Raw genomic sequence first — 17,330 nt, 5'->3', positions numbered from 1 at the left:
TTTACCACAAAAAAAGAGAAATTATAAGGTTGATACATTAGAAATCTGTACTCAAGAATTAAAGCGTTTTCATTTTTGAAACATGTATGAAACTATTAAGAAATAACATATTTTGGCATAAAATGAGTCACACAGATCATGCTTCTGCTGATAATTCAAAAAAATTTAAAAGAAGAAAAAATATAGCAAATATAATCTCCATATATACAGAAATTTTATTTTATTTTATTTACTTCAAGCCTTTAATTTGAGACACGATGGAAAAATCTTGTAGGCACACATGGAAAAGTCATGATTACCGCTGAGTGAAAACAATCTAACTGGAAAGCTTTAATGCCTGTCAGCTAATGTCAAAGCTGAAATTCTGGAAGTATGACATGCTGCAGGGCTGAAAGGAGTGGAAAATTAGTGTTTCCCTTCTTTTTTTCAACAGAATCCACACCAACCTCCTCATAATCTTTTTCAAGGGCAGCCATGTCCTCAGAGGCCTCAGAAAATACTTCTTCTCCCATCCCCTCACCCATTTCCCAGAAAACAAAGGAACAGTTGCATAACTCAAGTCAAACTTGTGGCCCAGGCAAACCCAGGCCTCAGCAATGGCTATGGTGTTGCTCAGCATGCATGCAGCTCTCTTTAGGTTGGCCAGATTTCCAGCAGGTACCACAGTGGGAAGCTGGCAATTAATGCCAACTTTGAGGCCAATGAAACACCAATCCACAAACTGGATAGTGCATTTAGTCTTGTTAGTGGAATAGCAGTAAGTATTGACGTATTTGGGAACCACATTACCACAGTGTCATAGGCAGTAAGCCATGTATTTACCATAGTGAGAGTCACATTTCACCATCTGGTTGCCTGGCTCAGAGTGAGCACTGGTGACTTCTGCTATGCATGGTAGTCTTACCCAGCAGAGATGACAGGGCATATGTGACCAAAGAGAAGAGGATGCAGGAAAAGGGTACCAGGTCAGTCTGGAATTCTGTCAGACTCCATGAAATCTGAGAGAAGCAGTGATGGGGAACATAATCTGGCTAAGAAAGCAGTTAAGATTAGGGTACTTTGGGTGCTCAGTATTGGGGTTTCTACAACAGATGCCATAGATGGCCTCATTGTCTACCATGAAGGCGCAATCAAAGTGCTGCAGGGTGGTGCTGGTGGTGGAATGGAGTTGTAGAGCTCAACCACAGCTGTGGAAACCTGCAGGGCTGGATAAATGGAGAACTTCAGTTTAGACTTTGTGGCATAATCAACAGAGAGAAGTGAACCCAGAACCAGTTTCTCCACCAAGGCTGTGGAAAACCGAGAAGGCCTGAAGACCTGTGCACTGGTGAACCAGCTTGCGAATTTGGTCCAAGATGAGGCCAATGATCTTGCCAATGTTGTGATGCCCGCAGGCATAGTTATGGGCAGCATCTTCCTGGTCTGTGATGAGCTGCTCAGGGTGGAAGAGCTGGTGGTAGGTGCCAGTGCAAACTTCATCAGTGACTGTGGGTTCCAGGTTTATAAACACTGCCCTGGACACAAACTTGCCTGCTCACTGAAGAGGCGTAGAATCAATCATCTCCTTACCCAATGGTCTTGTCACTTGGCATTGGGCTATCGAGCTGGATGCTGTGTTCCAGGTAGTAGAGCTACCAGCAGGCATTGCCAATCTGGACACCAGCCTCGCCAATGTGGATGAAGATGCACTCACACGTAGTGGCTACAGGTTAGAAAAGCAAAAGTCAGAAGACACTAGGTCTCTGTTACCGTCCCTGATGTGTTAAGAGTCAAATAGGTAACACACTGTATTTGGAAATTTTTTTTTTTTTTTAAAAAGGCATAAATAACTCATGAAACACTTTAAGAAGAAATGATAATGGAAATTAGAAAATATTTCTATCTGAATGATAATGTAAATGCTATAAAACAAAATGTGTGGGATTTGGCTAAAATCACAATTATAAGGCAAAAGCCTTAATTGCATATATTAGGAAAGAAGAAAAACTAAAAATCAGCACAACTTCCAGTTTACACAGGCAGAAAAAGAATAATGAAGTCATCCAAAGAAAGTAGAAAGAAGGAAAAAAGTAAACATGAGAATAGAAGATTTTTAAATGGAAAATAACCCATAGCTACCCCATCAGGGGCTGGAGGGAGGAAGAAATGGAGACATTCTGTTCAAGGGGTACATGGTTTATTTACAAAAGATGAATAACTTCTAGAGGACTGCTGTACAATTGTACTTAACAATACTGCAATGTACACTTAAAAATTTGTCATGAGAGTAAATCTTAGGCTAAGTGTTCTTATCACAATAAAAAAATACAGAAACAGGCCAGGCACGATGGCTCATGCTTGTAATCCCAGCACTTTGGGAGGCCGAGGCAGGCAGATCACGAGGTCAGGAGATCGAGACCATCTTGGCTAACATGGTGAAACCCCATCTCTGCTAAAAATACAAAAAATTAGCCAGGGGTGGTGGCAGGTGCCTGTAATCCCAGCTACTCAGGAGGCTGAGGCAGAAGAATGGCGTGAACCCGGGAGGTGGAGCTTGCAGTGAGCCGAGATCGCGCCACTGCACTCCAGCCTGGGCAACAGAGCAAGACTCCGTCTCAAAAAAAAAAAAAAAAAAAAACAGAAACAGTAGAGTAAAAAGTGCTCAAAGTTAATTCTTTTAAATAAACTAATACAATAGACAAATCACTGGCAGATTAATAAGAGAGAGAGGCTTTAATGAAAACTAGACCACACAATCATAAAATAACATTTTGCCAATTATTTTGAAAATATGTATTTTTTTAGAAAAAAATACACTTTACAGAATAGATTCAAGAATAAATAAAAGTCTGAGTAATCCTATTAAAATAAATGAAATTAAATCAGTAGTCAACAATTTAAGCATTGGTGGAAAACACAACAACAAAAACGACAATAACAAAGCAAAACCAACAATGACTGAAACAAACAAAAAACATGTATTCTAAATATATTTACAAGATAAGTTCAATAAACAAGGGTTTGATAGTGTCTATTTTATTCACACTGTTCTAAAGTAAAAGAAAAAGTAAGACAGCTCCTCAACAATTTTATATTTTGGTAAACTATACTTTGATAAAATCTGTCAGGGATATTAGTGAAAGAAAATTTCAGATCATTATCTTTTATAAAAATGGATATAAAAATAATAGCTTAAATATTACCACATATAACAAAGAAAAACATGCACATTTAAATCATGACAAAGAATGATGAATTTTTTTCTTAAGAATGCAAGCATGACAATGTTAAAACATGTGATAAATTAACATGTAATTTATCACAATAAGAAATTAACAATTTTTAAAACATATGTTTATTTCAATACATGCAGTAAAATCATTCAATAAACTCAGGACTCCTTTACAGTATAAACTCTTAACAAATAGGAGTAAGGGACCCTATTTAATATGATAAAAAGTTAGCTACCAAATATTACTTTAACCAAGATACTTTATAATAAAATATTAAAAACATGCCTTTAAATCGAGAACAAGGCCTCAGTGCCTTCTTCTATTCATCATTGTATTGGAGTTCCTGCTAAATGAAAAAGGTATGCAAAATAAATTTGCAAGGATTAGAAAAATATAAAACTGTCGTCATTTGTAAAGATTATGATTATGTATATGAAAGTCCAAGAGAAGTTACAGAGAATGGTTATTTAAAAATTAAAGAAATTCATATATACAAATAGCAAACAAAAATATAATTTCAAAATATAGCAATCACAGAAGCAATGAGAGTACTAGAAATAGATGTAACTTCACAGAGGGAAGATTTTAATTAGAAAGTCATAAACCTTTATTGAAAGTTATAAAAGACCTAATTAAATGTAGAGACATATTACTTACATATAAGACTTACTATAACAAATATATGAGTTCTTCCTCCTATTTATACTTTCAAAAAAACCCAAGATTTTATCACTTTTATGGAACATGATAAACTCATCTTAAAACTTATGTTAGACTATAAAGTGCCTAAAATGGTTGAAACTTTCCAAAAAACAAAAATGATAATGGTCTAGTCATTCAAAATATATTATGAAACTATAGTAAATAAAAGTTTAACTGAAAAAGTAATAGAAAAATCCATTTACTGAACAGATTGAGCCATGTATATGTGGGTCCTACCCATGTATATATGGGTTCTACCCACATACATGGCTCAATCTGTTCAGTAAATGGTTCTGGGGCAATTGGCCATACATACAGAAATAACTAAGATCAAATATATCCCTACTTTTATAAAACACACATTTTTCTAATTGCATTAGAGGCATGAAATGAAAAGCAAAACTAGAAGATGTTTAGGAGAAAAAAGATAATATTTAAAAAATTTTGCTGTGCCTATATTTCTTAAGCAAATTACCCTGAAAAGGGTGAAAAATCAATCTGGATATACAGAAGATATTTGCAGTTCAGAAAACCAAAACTCATTCGTGTATGGAATATGCAAATAATTTCTTCCAATCAAGAAAGAGAGAACATAGTTATTGAAAATGTTTAGCAAAAGATAATTGATAGAAGAGAGCATAAACTGCAAATTAACATTAGAAAGAATGTTATATTCCATTAAGGATAAACAAACTAAAACTGCAATAAAGTAACATTTTATATCCATCAGATTGGCAAAAATAATGTCTGATAAATCCAAGTGTTGGGAAACCAGGTCTCCTATTATCTGTGGTAGCTTAAGTTTGTAGAGATATTTGAATAGAAATTTGGTAGAGTAGTTTGGAAGAATTTGTCAAACATATTTTTTTTTATTTTTTATTTTATTATACTTTAGGTTTTAGGGTACATGTGCACAATGTGCAGGTTTGTTACATATGTATCCATGTGCCATGTTGTTTTGCTGCACCCATTAACTTGTCATTTAGCATTAGGTATATCTCCTAATGCTGTCCCTCCCCCTTCCCCCTACCCCACAACAGTCTCTGGAGTGTGATGTTCCCCTTCCTGTGTCCATGAGTTCTCATTGTTCAATTCCCACCTATGAGTGAGAACATGCGGTGTTTGGTTTTTTGTCCTTGCAGTAGTTTACTGAGAATGATGGTTTCCAGCTTCATCCATGTCCCTACAAAGGACATGAACTCATCATTTTTTATGGCTGCATAGTATTCCATGGTGTATATGTGCCACATTTTCTTAATCCAGTCTATCGTTGTTGGAGATTTGGGTTGGTTCCAAGTCTTTGCTATTGTGAACAGTGCCGCAAGAAACATACGTGTGCATGTGTCTTTATAGCAGCATGATTTATAGTCCTTTGGGTATATACCCAGTAATGGGATGGCTGGGTCAAATGGTATTTCTAGTTCTAGATCCCTGAGGAATCGCCACACTGACTTCCACAATGGTTGAACTAGTTTACAGTCCCACCAACAGTGTAAAATTGTTCCTATTTCTCCACATCCTCTCCAGCACCTGTTGTTTCCTGACTTTTTAATGATGGCCATTCTAACTGGTGTGAGATGGTATCTCACTGTGGTTTTGATTTGCATTTCTCTGATGGCCAGTGATGATGAGCAGTTTTTCATGTGTTTTTTGGCTGCATAAATGTCTTCTTTTGAGAAGTGTCTGTTCATGTCCTTCACCCACTTTTTGATGGGGTTGTTTGTTTTTTTCTTGTAAATTTGTTTGAGTTCATTGTAGATTCTGGATATTAGCCCTTTGTCAGATGAGTAGGTTGCAAAAATTTTCTCCCATTTTGTAGGTTGCGTGTTCACTCTGATGGTGGTTTCCTTTGTGGTGCAGAAGCTCTTCAGTTTAATTAGATCCCATTTGTCAATTTTGGCTTTTGTTGCCATTGCTTTTGGTGTTTTAGACATGAAGTCCTTGCCCACGCCTATGTCCTGAATGGTATTGCCAAGGTTTTCTTGTAGGATTTTAATGGTTTTAGGTCTAACATGTAAGTCTTTAATCCATCTTGAATTAATTTTTGTATAAGGTGTAAGGAAGGGATCCAGTTTCAGCTTTCACATATGGCTAGCCAGTTTTCCCAGCACCATTTATTAAATAGGGAATCCTTTCCCCATTGCTTGTTTTTGTCAGGTTTGTCAAAGATCAGATAGTTTTAGATATGCGGCATTATTTCTGACGGCTCTGTTCTGTTCCATTGATCTATGTCTCTGTTGTGGTACCAGTACCATGCTGTTTTGGGTACTGTAGCCTTGTAGTATAGTTTGAAGTCAGGTAGCGTGATGCCTCCAGCTTTGTTCTTTTGGCTTAGGATTGACTTGGCGATGCGGGCTCTTTTTTGGTTCCATATGAACTTTCAAGTAGTTTTTTCCAATTCTGTGAAGAAAGTCATTGGTAGCTTGATGGGGATGGCATTGAATCTATAAATTACCTTGGGCAGTATGGCCATTTTCACGATATTGATTCTTCCAACCCATGAGCATGGAATGTTCTTCCATTTGTTTGTATCCTCTTTGATTTCATTGAGCAGTGGTTTGTAGTTCTCCTTGAAGAGGTCCTTCACATCCCTTGTAAGTTGGATTCCTAGGTATTTTATTCTCTTTGAAGCAATTGTGAATGGGAGTTCACTCATGATTTGGCTCTCTGTTTGTCTGTGATTGGTGTACAAGAATGCTTGTGATTTTTGTACATTGATTTTGTATCCTGAGACTTTGCTGAAGTTGCTAATCAGCTTAAGGAGATTTTGGGCTGAGACGATGGGGTTTTCTAGATATACGATCATGTCATCTGCAAACAGGGACAATTTGACTTCCTCTTTTCCTAATTGAATACCCTTTATTTCCTTCTCCTGCCTGATTGCCCTGGTCAGAACTTCCAGCACTATGTTGAATAGGAGTGGTGAGAGAGGGCATCCCTGTCTTGTGCCAGTTTTCAAAGGGGATTTGTCATACATATTAAAACTTGTAGCTGCATTTCCAGAAGTCTTTCATAAACTCCTGCATATGTACACAAGAAAACATAGAAAGGTGTGCTAATTTCAGCACTGTTTGTAAAAGCAAACACATTGGAAATAGCCTAAGAGTTGAAAACAACCTAGGTAAGAGAATGGATAACAAACCATTGTTTTTTCACTAGAAAAAATATCAGACAAAAGTGAAAAATAAAAATGAATAAATTATATCTACCTACATCAACAGGTATAATTCTCAAAAACATACAATGTTGACTAAAGCAAAATGACACTAGAATACTTATCATTTGATACCATTTATGGAAAATTTTATACATGAAAATAATATTATATATTGCAGTGGATATATTTACGTTTACTAAAAGTACAAAAACAACATAGGTGAATGGAAACACAAACTAAAGAATAGTGTTTATAAGGTGTGAGTGGGAAAGAAGAGGTAGGAGCAGGAAGGGCTTTTGTCTTAGTTGTAGATTTTTTGAAAAAATAGAGAAAATTGAGCCAAATATAGAAAAATATTGATATCTCTTAGGCATCAGTGGGGCCTATAGTTTTCAGTTATTCCTTTGTTTGCAATATTTTATTATTAAAAATTATAACAAGAATACATAAAATATTGTGACTGCTTTAACATTCAGGTTCAATAGGATCACTGAAATCTACATATGAAAACCAAATTATTTGGTTTCAGTGTATGTGTGAAATGCGTTTGGATTTGGTGTCATTGATATACTGCATTTAGGAAGAAATAAATTCAATACACAGGAAACTGATAAATGTATGATTTTTATAGAAATATTAAAATATTTACTTAAGAAATCTTGTTCTCCCATTTCCTTCCCTGCTACTCAAATAGAGAAACATGTATTTGAAATCACATATTAAGTCTATGAGAAAATGATATGAAGCACAGATACCATCTCTGTGTAAGTTTTCAGTAATGCTACACATGTAAAAAGTAAATAGTTATTCTTGAAAATAAAGTCAACTTAATATGCCTGATAAATACTGCCCTATGCCATGGTCTAAAAATTTTTATTATTTAAAATGTTACAAAGGCATGATGAACAATTATAATCAATATTTCTCATATTACATTCCATTTGAGTTTAGTAATATGAGATTAGCATCTTCTTGAGTCTTTCTGCTTTGCTATCTCATTTTCCTTCAGCAGTAATTATTGCAATTTGTCATGGTGTTACAGCAAAAATCCAAAAAACATAAAAAACCTCTTAACTCATCTTGATGCCCTAAATTTTCTTGGATTTCACCAATTTTGTTTATTAGCTCATACAATGTCTAATTCTATATTAGCTAAGCTTATGATTTAATATTGATAGTGAGAGTGAAAATAATTTGGCCATTACATTACTCTATTAAAATGGAAAGCTCTATAAACACAGCCAGCTCTTATTAGCTCCATCTAGTCTTTGTTGCCATTAATCAGCTTTGGAGATTGAGAGTTTTAGATCATTGTTTTCAAAATTGGTACTTGCTCAATTTCATAGCCTCCTTTACGTGTCTTGAAAACACAGAAAGTAGAGATATCTACAGAACAAGACCATAGGGCACAGGATTTCCATCAAGCAGAGGGCACTAATTTGCACATATTTTTATTTTGCTAAATGATTACTACCAAGTGCAGATTCAGGCTTTGTACTAAGGTAATGTGGAGAGCTTTCAGGAAGGGCTATCCTGGGTCCAGAAGCTTAATGTGTAGGAAATCCAGTACTACACATTAAACTAGTCTTGTAAGTCTTTGTTCATCTTTACAGTCTCAAGAAGAGAACTATCATCGAAAGAAACTGAAGTGGTAGTCATTTTATTTATATCACATTCATGTCCATGTACTCTGTGCTACAATCTTCAAAATTATGTTTATTGCTAAAATTCTTCCAGAAAACCCAAATCTGGTGTACGTTTTGTTTCCTTCTTAGATGTTTTACCTGTTTTGTTGGCATATACAACTTGAGGTAAGCCTGTTTCATCTTATGAGATTGAAACAAAACTCTATTTGAGCATAAGGATAGAATTGGACAATTCAGAGCAATTAGTGCTCTTATTGTCTCAGTGGGCTCCTTTGAAATGTTTATAGTAGGCTACATTGTGAAGATATTGTGAAAGTATTTTTATGTTTCAAGATAGCAAACACTTTGAATAAATCAGTAAAAATAAATTTTATTGGAAATTCTTGTTTTCACACACATTTTTGCCTCTTCTGTTGATAACCAAACATTAGAGTATTGCTCATTTTTGCAGAATTTAAAGGTGTCTCAAGCAGCAGACTACTAGGATAAATAAAAATTAAAATGTATTTTCCTAGAACACCAGGAAAACCTTTTAAATGTGAATTCATTTGGAAATGTATTTGTGTTAAATGTTTTTTGAGTACCTATTCAATGAATGACTAATTAGGTCCCATTTATTAGACAATAAATGACTCTGGTGTTGCTATCATGGAAGCTACAGTGTAATCAGGATGATCAGGAACATATATAGGAAAAGTTGAAAAATATAAGGCTAAATGACAGCAAGAGTAATGAAAATTACCCTCCACTAAGAATATTAATGCCGGAAGATAAGAGGCCACACAATGGGTTGGAGTGGTGAGAAAATCTATTGGAGTTTGAGCTGTAGAAGTTTAGGATGTAAGAAAAATTTTAAGATGAAACTTTTAGAAAAGCGCATTAAATAGGCTAGGGAAACTGAGAATAGAAGGAAGGGGAAAAATTAATAATGATTTAGCTAAGAAGACAAGGTCAAAGAAAGATGGGGGAGAAAAGAAATTAGGAGGTTGAGTTAGACATTAGCCTTGGGAAAAAAGATGGGCATGTATTCACAGAGAAATATAGAAAGGAAAAGACAGGTTAAAGTTTGAAATGTTTGGAACTTAAATATTTTTTAAAAAGACTCTATTTGACATATTGTTTGCATCATATGAAGTTAAAGGTGTTAGACTATTTTTTAATTTATACACCAGCACATTCATATGGTTTAACATACTCAATCAGCACTTCATACTTCTAGCTTTCATATCTTCCTTTCCTTTTCTCTAATGTGTGAGGTTTTTGTCATAGCCTCACATATTATATAGTTTTTTATTTCCTTTCCCAGCTAGAAAATTATTTTAGGAAGACAGGAATTTTTCTGATGTTATTGTTACTGAAAAACCATTGCAACTAGAACTAGAACTTAATATTGTTAAGTGAATAAATAAGTTTGTTTATACTTTTTGTTTTTGCTCTTCATTATTTTTCCTTGCTTTCTAATTAAAGATGATTTTTGGAATTATCAAAAAGCAAGACATGCATTCAATACACAGTCAAGGATGATCAAAAGCAGTGTTGCTTCCAAACAGGGCCCAACTGAAACCAGGTAGCATGAATGTGCAGTGGGCAAGATCACTGTATTTCTAGGATGAATGCTGTGTTAGTCCATTTGCATTTCTTTCTATAAAGGAATAGCTGAGGTTTATTTGGCTCACAGTTCTGCAGGCTGTACTAGCATGGCACCAGCATCTGCTTGGCTTCCTGGGGAGGCCTAAGAAGTTTTTACTCATCACAGAAGGCAAAGGGGGAGCAAGTGTGTCACATGGCAAGAGAGAGCAAGAAAGGAGTTGGACGGGGGAGCACCACATGCTTTTAAACAACCAGATGTCTTGGGAACTCATTCCACTCATTACTGCAGGGATGGCACCAAGCCATTCATGAGGGTTCTGCTACCATGCCACAAATGCTTTCTTCCCATCAGGCCCCACCTTCAACACTGGGGATCACGTTTTAACATGAGATTTGGAGGGAACAAACATCCAAACTATAACATATGCTCTTTTAAAAATACTATATTATAAAGTGCTCCTTATAAAATTCCAATGGTGGACAAAAAATTGAATTGGAGATAATTACTAGAGAAAGGAATTGATTCATGTAAGAAATAGGCAGGGCCCAGGTGAGGTTTTCCAGTATAGCCATGAGGCTAATGAAGATAGTAGCCATCAGTTGACAATTGATCCTAGTAAGGAAAAAAACTTCAGCGGGTCTGGGGAAGCAGGAAATTATGTTTGTAAAGAGGAAATACGAAGTTTAATATAGAGGGGATGGTGATCAAATGGAGTTTGTGGGTTCAATCTTCTTCATAACCAGAGAAATAGTATGCATCTCCTTTACTCTGAAAGAACACTGCCTGGCCCTATCAAAGTAGGCAACATTCTTGTCCAGTCACCAAATACCCTCTTCTTCCTACCCTGGTTTATGTGCATTTCTTTTTAAATTCTAGTAACCCCTTTCTTACTCCATTAAGTGTCCATATATAATATCTCTTTCTCTTTCTTTCTCTCTCTTTCATGCAGTACCCCCTGGCATCCATGTTATCATCAATTAAAAGGGTAAAAGGAAAGTTTGCTTTTTTATATTATAAGGATTTCAATCTGACAAAAGGTTTAAATCATTACTACACAGTTTTCCTTGTGGAAACATATTGAAGAAGACTCAGTCAAAATATTTGTGGGCATAATGTTCATTTTAGGAAATCAGAGCATATCTACTTCCTTTAAATGTCCTGAATCTCCCACCTTATTTGTTGGTATGTCATACAAACAGTTTCTGTGATTTACTGTGAACTTAGTGAATTGAATATCTTTTAATATGATTTTTGTCTATTATTAAACATATGTGTAATTAACTTTAAAGAATTTTTATGTTTTATGAGTTGGGAGTTCATTTGACAAAAAAATGACTGGCATGTGTGAAACATTGTGCTAAATAATCAGAAAAGTAACTTTTAATAGAGCACGGTTAATTTTACCCTAACTTAGTAGAGATAGTTATATCATCTTGGCAGTGTTATTCTACAATCTCAAACATCTTCCAGAGAAAAAGCAGCAGCATTAATTAAAAATTCCAGAGCAAAATTAATGTCAGACTTCAAATAAAAATAATTAATTTTCAAAATTTACCCTCTGCTGGTATTTTGAAGTATAAAATTTATTTACTGTATATTATTAAAATAATGACATCTAGCATTTATAAAGTATTATACATTTTCCATCTTCATCCAAATGTTTTTACATATACTCCTCAATTTTGCCCTCACCATCACCTATTTTTGACAAACTATTTGACCAAGATTTTAAATATAAAAAGGGCAGCAAGCACCTAATATTTATATCATTTTTTAGTCCATCAAAAATGTAAATTGTATACTCATCAGGAAAGTGAGTCACTAATAGACATAAGAATATGTTGTATTTATAATAAATTTTACAGGGATTGCTTTGTATGCATTTAGACTGCAAATGGGAACTACAATCATGGCAACTGTGTGATTCATTATGTTTCACAGTATGAGATGCCTTGCCTCAACCATAAGTGATGAGAGTTTTAGATTGGACTTATTAAATGTGTAATTATATACAGAGATAGCAACATGGACTATTGAGGTTTGAGAAGATTTGTACATACTTTGAACCCTAGAGCACATGACTTCTAAGAAACAACCGGAGGAATAATTTTCAAAATAAATAGCCAATTTTAATTTGTTTTTTTTCTGTGGGGGAAACAAAAATTAGTGAAAGTTTGCTAAAATGTTATAGGTTGTGAGTTTTTATGATACCATCTGCGGTTGTAGGATAATTAGATATTTTAAAAATAGCATTTAATTTTGTAACAAGTAGCCCTTTACATATGTAATTTATAAAGTTACCTGTGGTGTATTCTTTTGAGATTCTCATTAATACTAATGGCTTCCTGTCCCCTAAAATGCAAATGATAAGTATTAATAGATAGGTAGGTAGGTAGGGAGGGAGAGAGAGAGAGAGAGAGAGAGAGAGAAACTAAGTCTAGCTGATAATTTCAGGGGGATCGCAGATCTCTTGAGTCTTTAAGTATCCATTGATCTCGGATGCTCTCCCATGACGGTTGCTTCATATATTTGAATATGTCAATAAACTGCTTAGATCCTGGGTATAGAGAACTCACCTGAGGATAGTTATGTTATTTTGATATAAGACCCCAGCTTGAGATACTCATTTAAAATTTTATAAATGAAATAAACTATTTAAATTGAAATCCTCACCAGCTCTTATATTTCTATATAGGGTTTAAACTATTTAGGATTATAAGGAGGAATGATATTTAAAAGTTGACATAGCCAGGCGTGGTGGCTCACGCCTGTAATCCCAGCACTTTGGGAGGGTGAGGCAGGTGGATCACAAGGTCAGGAGTTTGAGACCAGCCTGGCCAACATGGTGAAACCCCGTCTCTACTAATAATACAAAAATTAGCTAGGCATGGTGGCACATGCCTGTAATCCCAGCTACTCTAGAGGCTGAGGCAGGAGAATCACTTGAACCTGGGAGGCAGAGGTTGCAGTGAGCCGAGATTGTGCCACTGCACTCCAGCCTGGGCAACAGAGAGAGACTGTCAAAAAAAAAGAAAAAAAACACGACATAATTAGGTATACTCTATTTTACTAGGACAATTTTTACTGATGTTATGGTTGCCTAGTTTAAGTTAATAACCTATTTTTTTTGCCCTTTCTTTTTTGTCTTAGGCCTTGAGCATCTTTCCAGATTTTTTCTGCTGAGCTCACCATTATTTTGGCCTTGAAGCTCAATGTGATAGAGGTGATCGTGAGGCATGCCATGTGTAGATGTCTTTCAGCTAATAAATGACCATCCTCAAACTGAGTTTGTCAATAGTGGCTTTTCAGATGAGAGCAGGGACAGAACCTTACCTAGGTATACACTTGGCTTGATTTAAATTATAATTGCACAAAAACAGCAAAGAAGTTAGCAGTAGTTTTGCCCCTTGGTTCTTCAGACCACGTTCATCCGATTACAAAAGTCAGAGCAAGTGCTGGTCATCCTCCTCCTCCCTTTCTAGGCTTCTAGCCCCTCATTTTGCCTTACAGGAGAGCTCTACTGGACAGACAATTAGCATGGGATTGGAGGCCATTCTCCAGCTTTCTGCATCTGCCAAATGATGGAGAGGGTTTGCCTTTTTCAGATCTTTGTGAAAGGGATCACTCATTTCTTTTAACTTCTAATATATTTTACACAGAATGGCTATAAAAAGTAAACAGTTACATGTATAACACTATTGCTTTCTCAACAATCAGCGAAGACAGTTGGATTTACAGCCAGGAGACAATCACATTATATTGAACCACATATTCATACTTCATTTATTTCTCCCTCAAGCACTGCAGCTGTAATAGCTCCTAGGAAGCTTTAAAAAATATGCAAGAACATTTTAAACTTCCAGGAACACTCAGACTTCAAACTACTTTTTCTTCTTGTATAACATCTTTAAATAATTAAATTTTTTTGTTTCTTTTTTAGTGTTCTGGTTTGGGAAATACTAAGATAACTGGAAATGGAAAAAAAAGAGAAGGAATTTGTGATTTTTCAATTTCCATGAAACCAACAACCTTGCTTTCTAGAGTGGATTCTTACAGAGGTCAATAGTACACTTGCGTGCTATCGAAAATTGTTAGCACTCCTATCTAAAAGCCAGAGGATAGTATTCCAAAGACTGTGAACAACTCCAGGGCTCCCTGGGATCCTCGGTTGCTATTACCACCAGTGGATTTTTTTCAAAAGCATTTTTAAGAAATGGTCATAAGCAGGAATCAAATGGTTTGGAATGAATCTGTTTTGTTGGAAGAAGGGGTTTAATTAACTTTCGAGCTGCACAAATTAATCTGGACTTTAGTGAGGGCCTGAAAATTGATTAAAATGTGAGCACCTATTCAGAAAGTATTTGACAGGGAAATAGATTCATTTCTTCAAGGTCGGTGACCCTACAAGTTGACAAGTGATTCAGATTAATACACACTTGGGTTTCAAGTTTCACCTATTGCTTGGCAGAAGCTTCTGCCCCATCCCCCACCCCCAGTGCTGCTTATCATCCACCTGATCTAGTTGTCACCTTTTTCTCTGGGCCATTTTTCTGACAGAAACCCTTTGCAGAGTTTTTTTTGGGCGGGGGGGGGGGGGGGGGCTTGGGGGGAATTGCAATCAGTGCAACGTTTCATTTTAGTTGTTTTATTCAAGATTGAATCATAACATTATGATTTAAAAATAAGACAGAAAATAACTTTACCTAGATTAAACTTACCCTCTTAAAGATAATAAATGTCCATCAAACAGAATGATTTATAAAATAGTTTCGAAAAATCCCACTTGATTTAATGATCTACCTAATTTTTGCAGTGTCTTTTATTGTTTCTTCTTGGGGGCTAAACACACATAACATGCACTCATGCGCGTGCACACACACAGGCATATACATAGACACTCCAAGCATTTGGAGACTCTCCTCTATATTATCTAGTAATACAAGCTTGGAGGTCAAGCTTTACTGTAAAAGAATATCGAAATAATTAGAGAAATTTTGTGTTAGAGTAAATGAAGAGACTCACTATTCTAAGAAGAGAGGAAATTGCAAAAATAAAAGGTCTCATCATTAATTTCAAAGGAGAACTTGAAACAGGATTCAATCTTGCTACCCTCATTGAAAAAATAAGAAATTGTGGTCTTAGAAGGTTCTGATCTACCACATTCTTTCATAGTTCACATGAAGTGGCAATGGGATGATTTAAAGTGTTTTTATTTCCCCTTGATTTAATGTCAAGTGTAATTTAGTGGACAATTATATGCAATACCTTTGATAATTAATTCTCCACTCCAAATTAGGCTTTGGCAATCCTTCTCTTATCCTGGTGTCATTATTCTTGTAGAATAATGTAAACGGTAACTTTGTTTTCTTTTCTCTTTCTCTATTAATGCTTGTTTTTTCAAATAAATATTAACTATTCCACATAACTTCTAAGTAAAGTTTCAGTTTTTAATAATACATTTTTTATTACAGAGTCAGCATATGCTTTGCAAAAAAAAAAATCCTTAGCAAATACCTAGAGAAGTTAGAGTTTAGCAGAGCAGGAATTTTCTTCATTTTTTAAATTAAAAAATTGAAACAACTCTCCATGTACTTCAACAACTTTTCGCCCTCAAAAGAGAAGAGTTTTAACATGGTTAAATCTGAACGTATATTTGAAAAAATTAGAAATAATGGCCTTATCAGATAGTTACTTATACTTTTTAAAAATTACTTTAAGTTCTGTGCAGAATGTGCAGGTTTGTTACATAGTATACACATGCCATGGTGGTTTGCTGCACCCATCAACCCATCATCTACATAAGTATTTCTCCTAATGCTATCCCTCCCCTAGCCCCCCACCCACAACAGGCCACAGTGGGTAATGTTCCCCTCCCTGTGTCCATGTGTTCTCATTGTTCAACTCCCACTTATGAGTGGGAACACTCAGTGTTTTGTTTTCTTTCCTGTGTTAGTTTGCTGAGAATGATGATTTCCAGCTTCATCCATGTCCCTGCAAAGGACATGAACTCATCCTTTTTCATGGCTGCATAGTATTACATCGTGTATATGTGCCACATTTTCTTTATCCAGTCTATCATTGGTGGACATTTGGGTTGGTTTCAAGTCTTTGCTATTGTGAACAGTGTTGCAATAAACATACGTGTACATGTGTCTTTATAGCAGCATGATTTATAATCTTTTGGGTATATACCCAGTAATGGGATTGCCGGGTCAAATGGTATTTCTGGTTCTAGATCCTTGAGGAATCATCACAGTGTTTTCCACAATGGTTGAACTAATTCACACTCCCACCAACAGTGTAGAAGTGTTCCTATTTCTCCACATCCTCTCCAGCATCTGTTGTTTCCTGACTTTTTAATGATCGCCATTCTAAATGGCATGAGATGGTATCTCATTGTGGTTTTGATTTGCAATTATCTAATGACCAGTGATGATGTGCTTTTTTCATATGTCTGTTGGCCACATAAATGTCTTCTTTTGAGAAGTGTCTGTTCATATCCTTTGCCCACTTTTTGATGGGATTGTTTGTTTTTTTCTTGTGAATTTAAGTTTTTTGTAGATTCTGGATACTTGCCCTTTGTCAGATGGATAGAATGCAAAAAATTTTCCAATTCTGTAGGTTAGCTGTTCACTCTGATGATAGTTTCTTTTGCTGTCCAGAAGCTCTTTAGTTTAATTAGATCCCATTTGTCAATATTGGCTTTTGTTGCCATTGCTTTTGGTGTTTTAGTCATGAAGTCTTTGTCCATGGCTATGTCTGGAATGGTATTGCCTAGGTTCTCTTCTAGGGTTTTTATGGTTTTAGGTCTTATGTTGAAGTCTTTAATCTATCTTGAGTTAATTTTTGTATGAGGTGTAAGGAAAGGGTCCAGTTTCAGATTTCTGCATATGGCTAGCCAGTTTTCCCAATGCCATTTATTAAATAGGGAATTTCTCCCCATTGCTTGTTTGTGTCAGGTTTGTCAAAAAACAGATGGTTGTATATGTGTGGCATTATTACTGAGACCTCTATTCTGTTCC

General features: G+C 35.5%; 1 pseudogene; it reads right to left on the bottom strand.

Moving 5' to 3' along the window:
• Nucleotides 1-350: 350 nt before the first annotated feature.
• LOC100604372 lies at nucleotides 351-1,645 on the bottom strand (annotated as a pseudogene).
• Between the last annotated feature and the right edge of the window lie 15,685 nt (nucleotides 1,646-17,330).

The sequence above is a fragment of the Nomascus leucogenys genome, chromosome 17, assembly GCF_006542625.1.
Source record: "Nomascus leucogenys isolate Asia chromosome 17, Asia_NLE_v1, whole genome shotgun sequence".
NCBI lineage: Eukaryota > Metazoa > Chordata > Mammalia > Primates > Hylobatidae > Nomascus > Nomascus leucogenys.
Note: the sequence above shows the minus strand (reverse complement) of the source record. Positions and strands in the feature narration are given on the sequence as shown.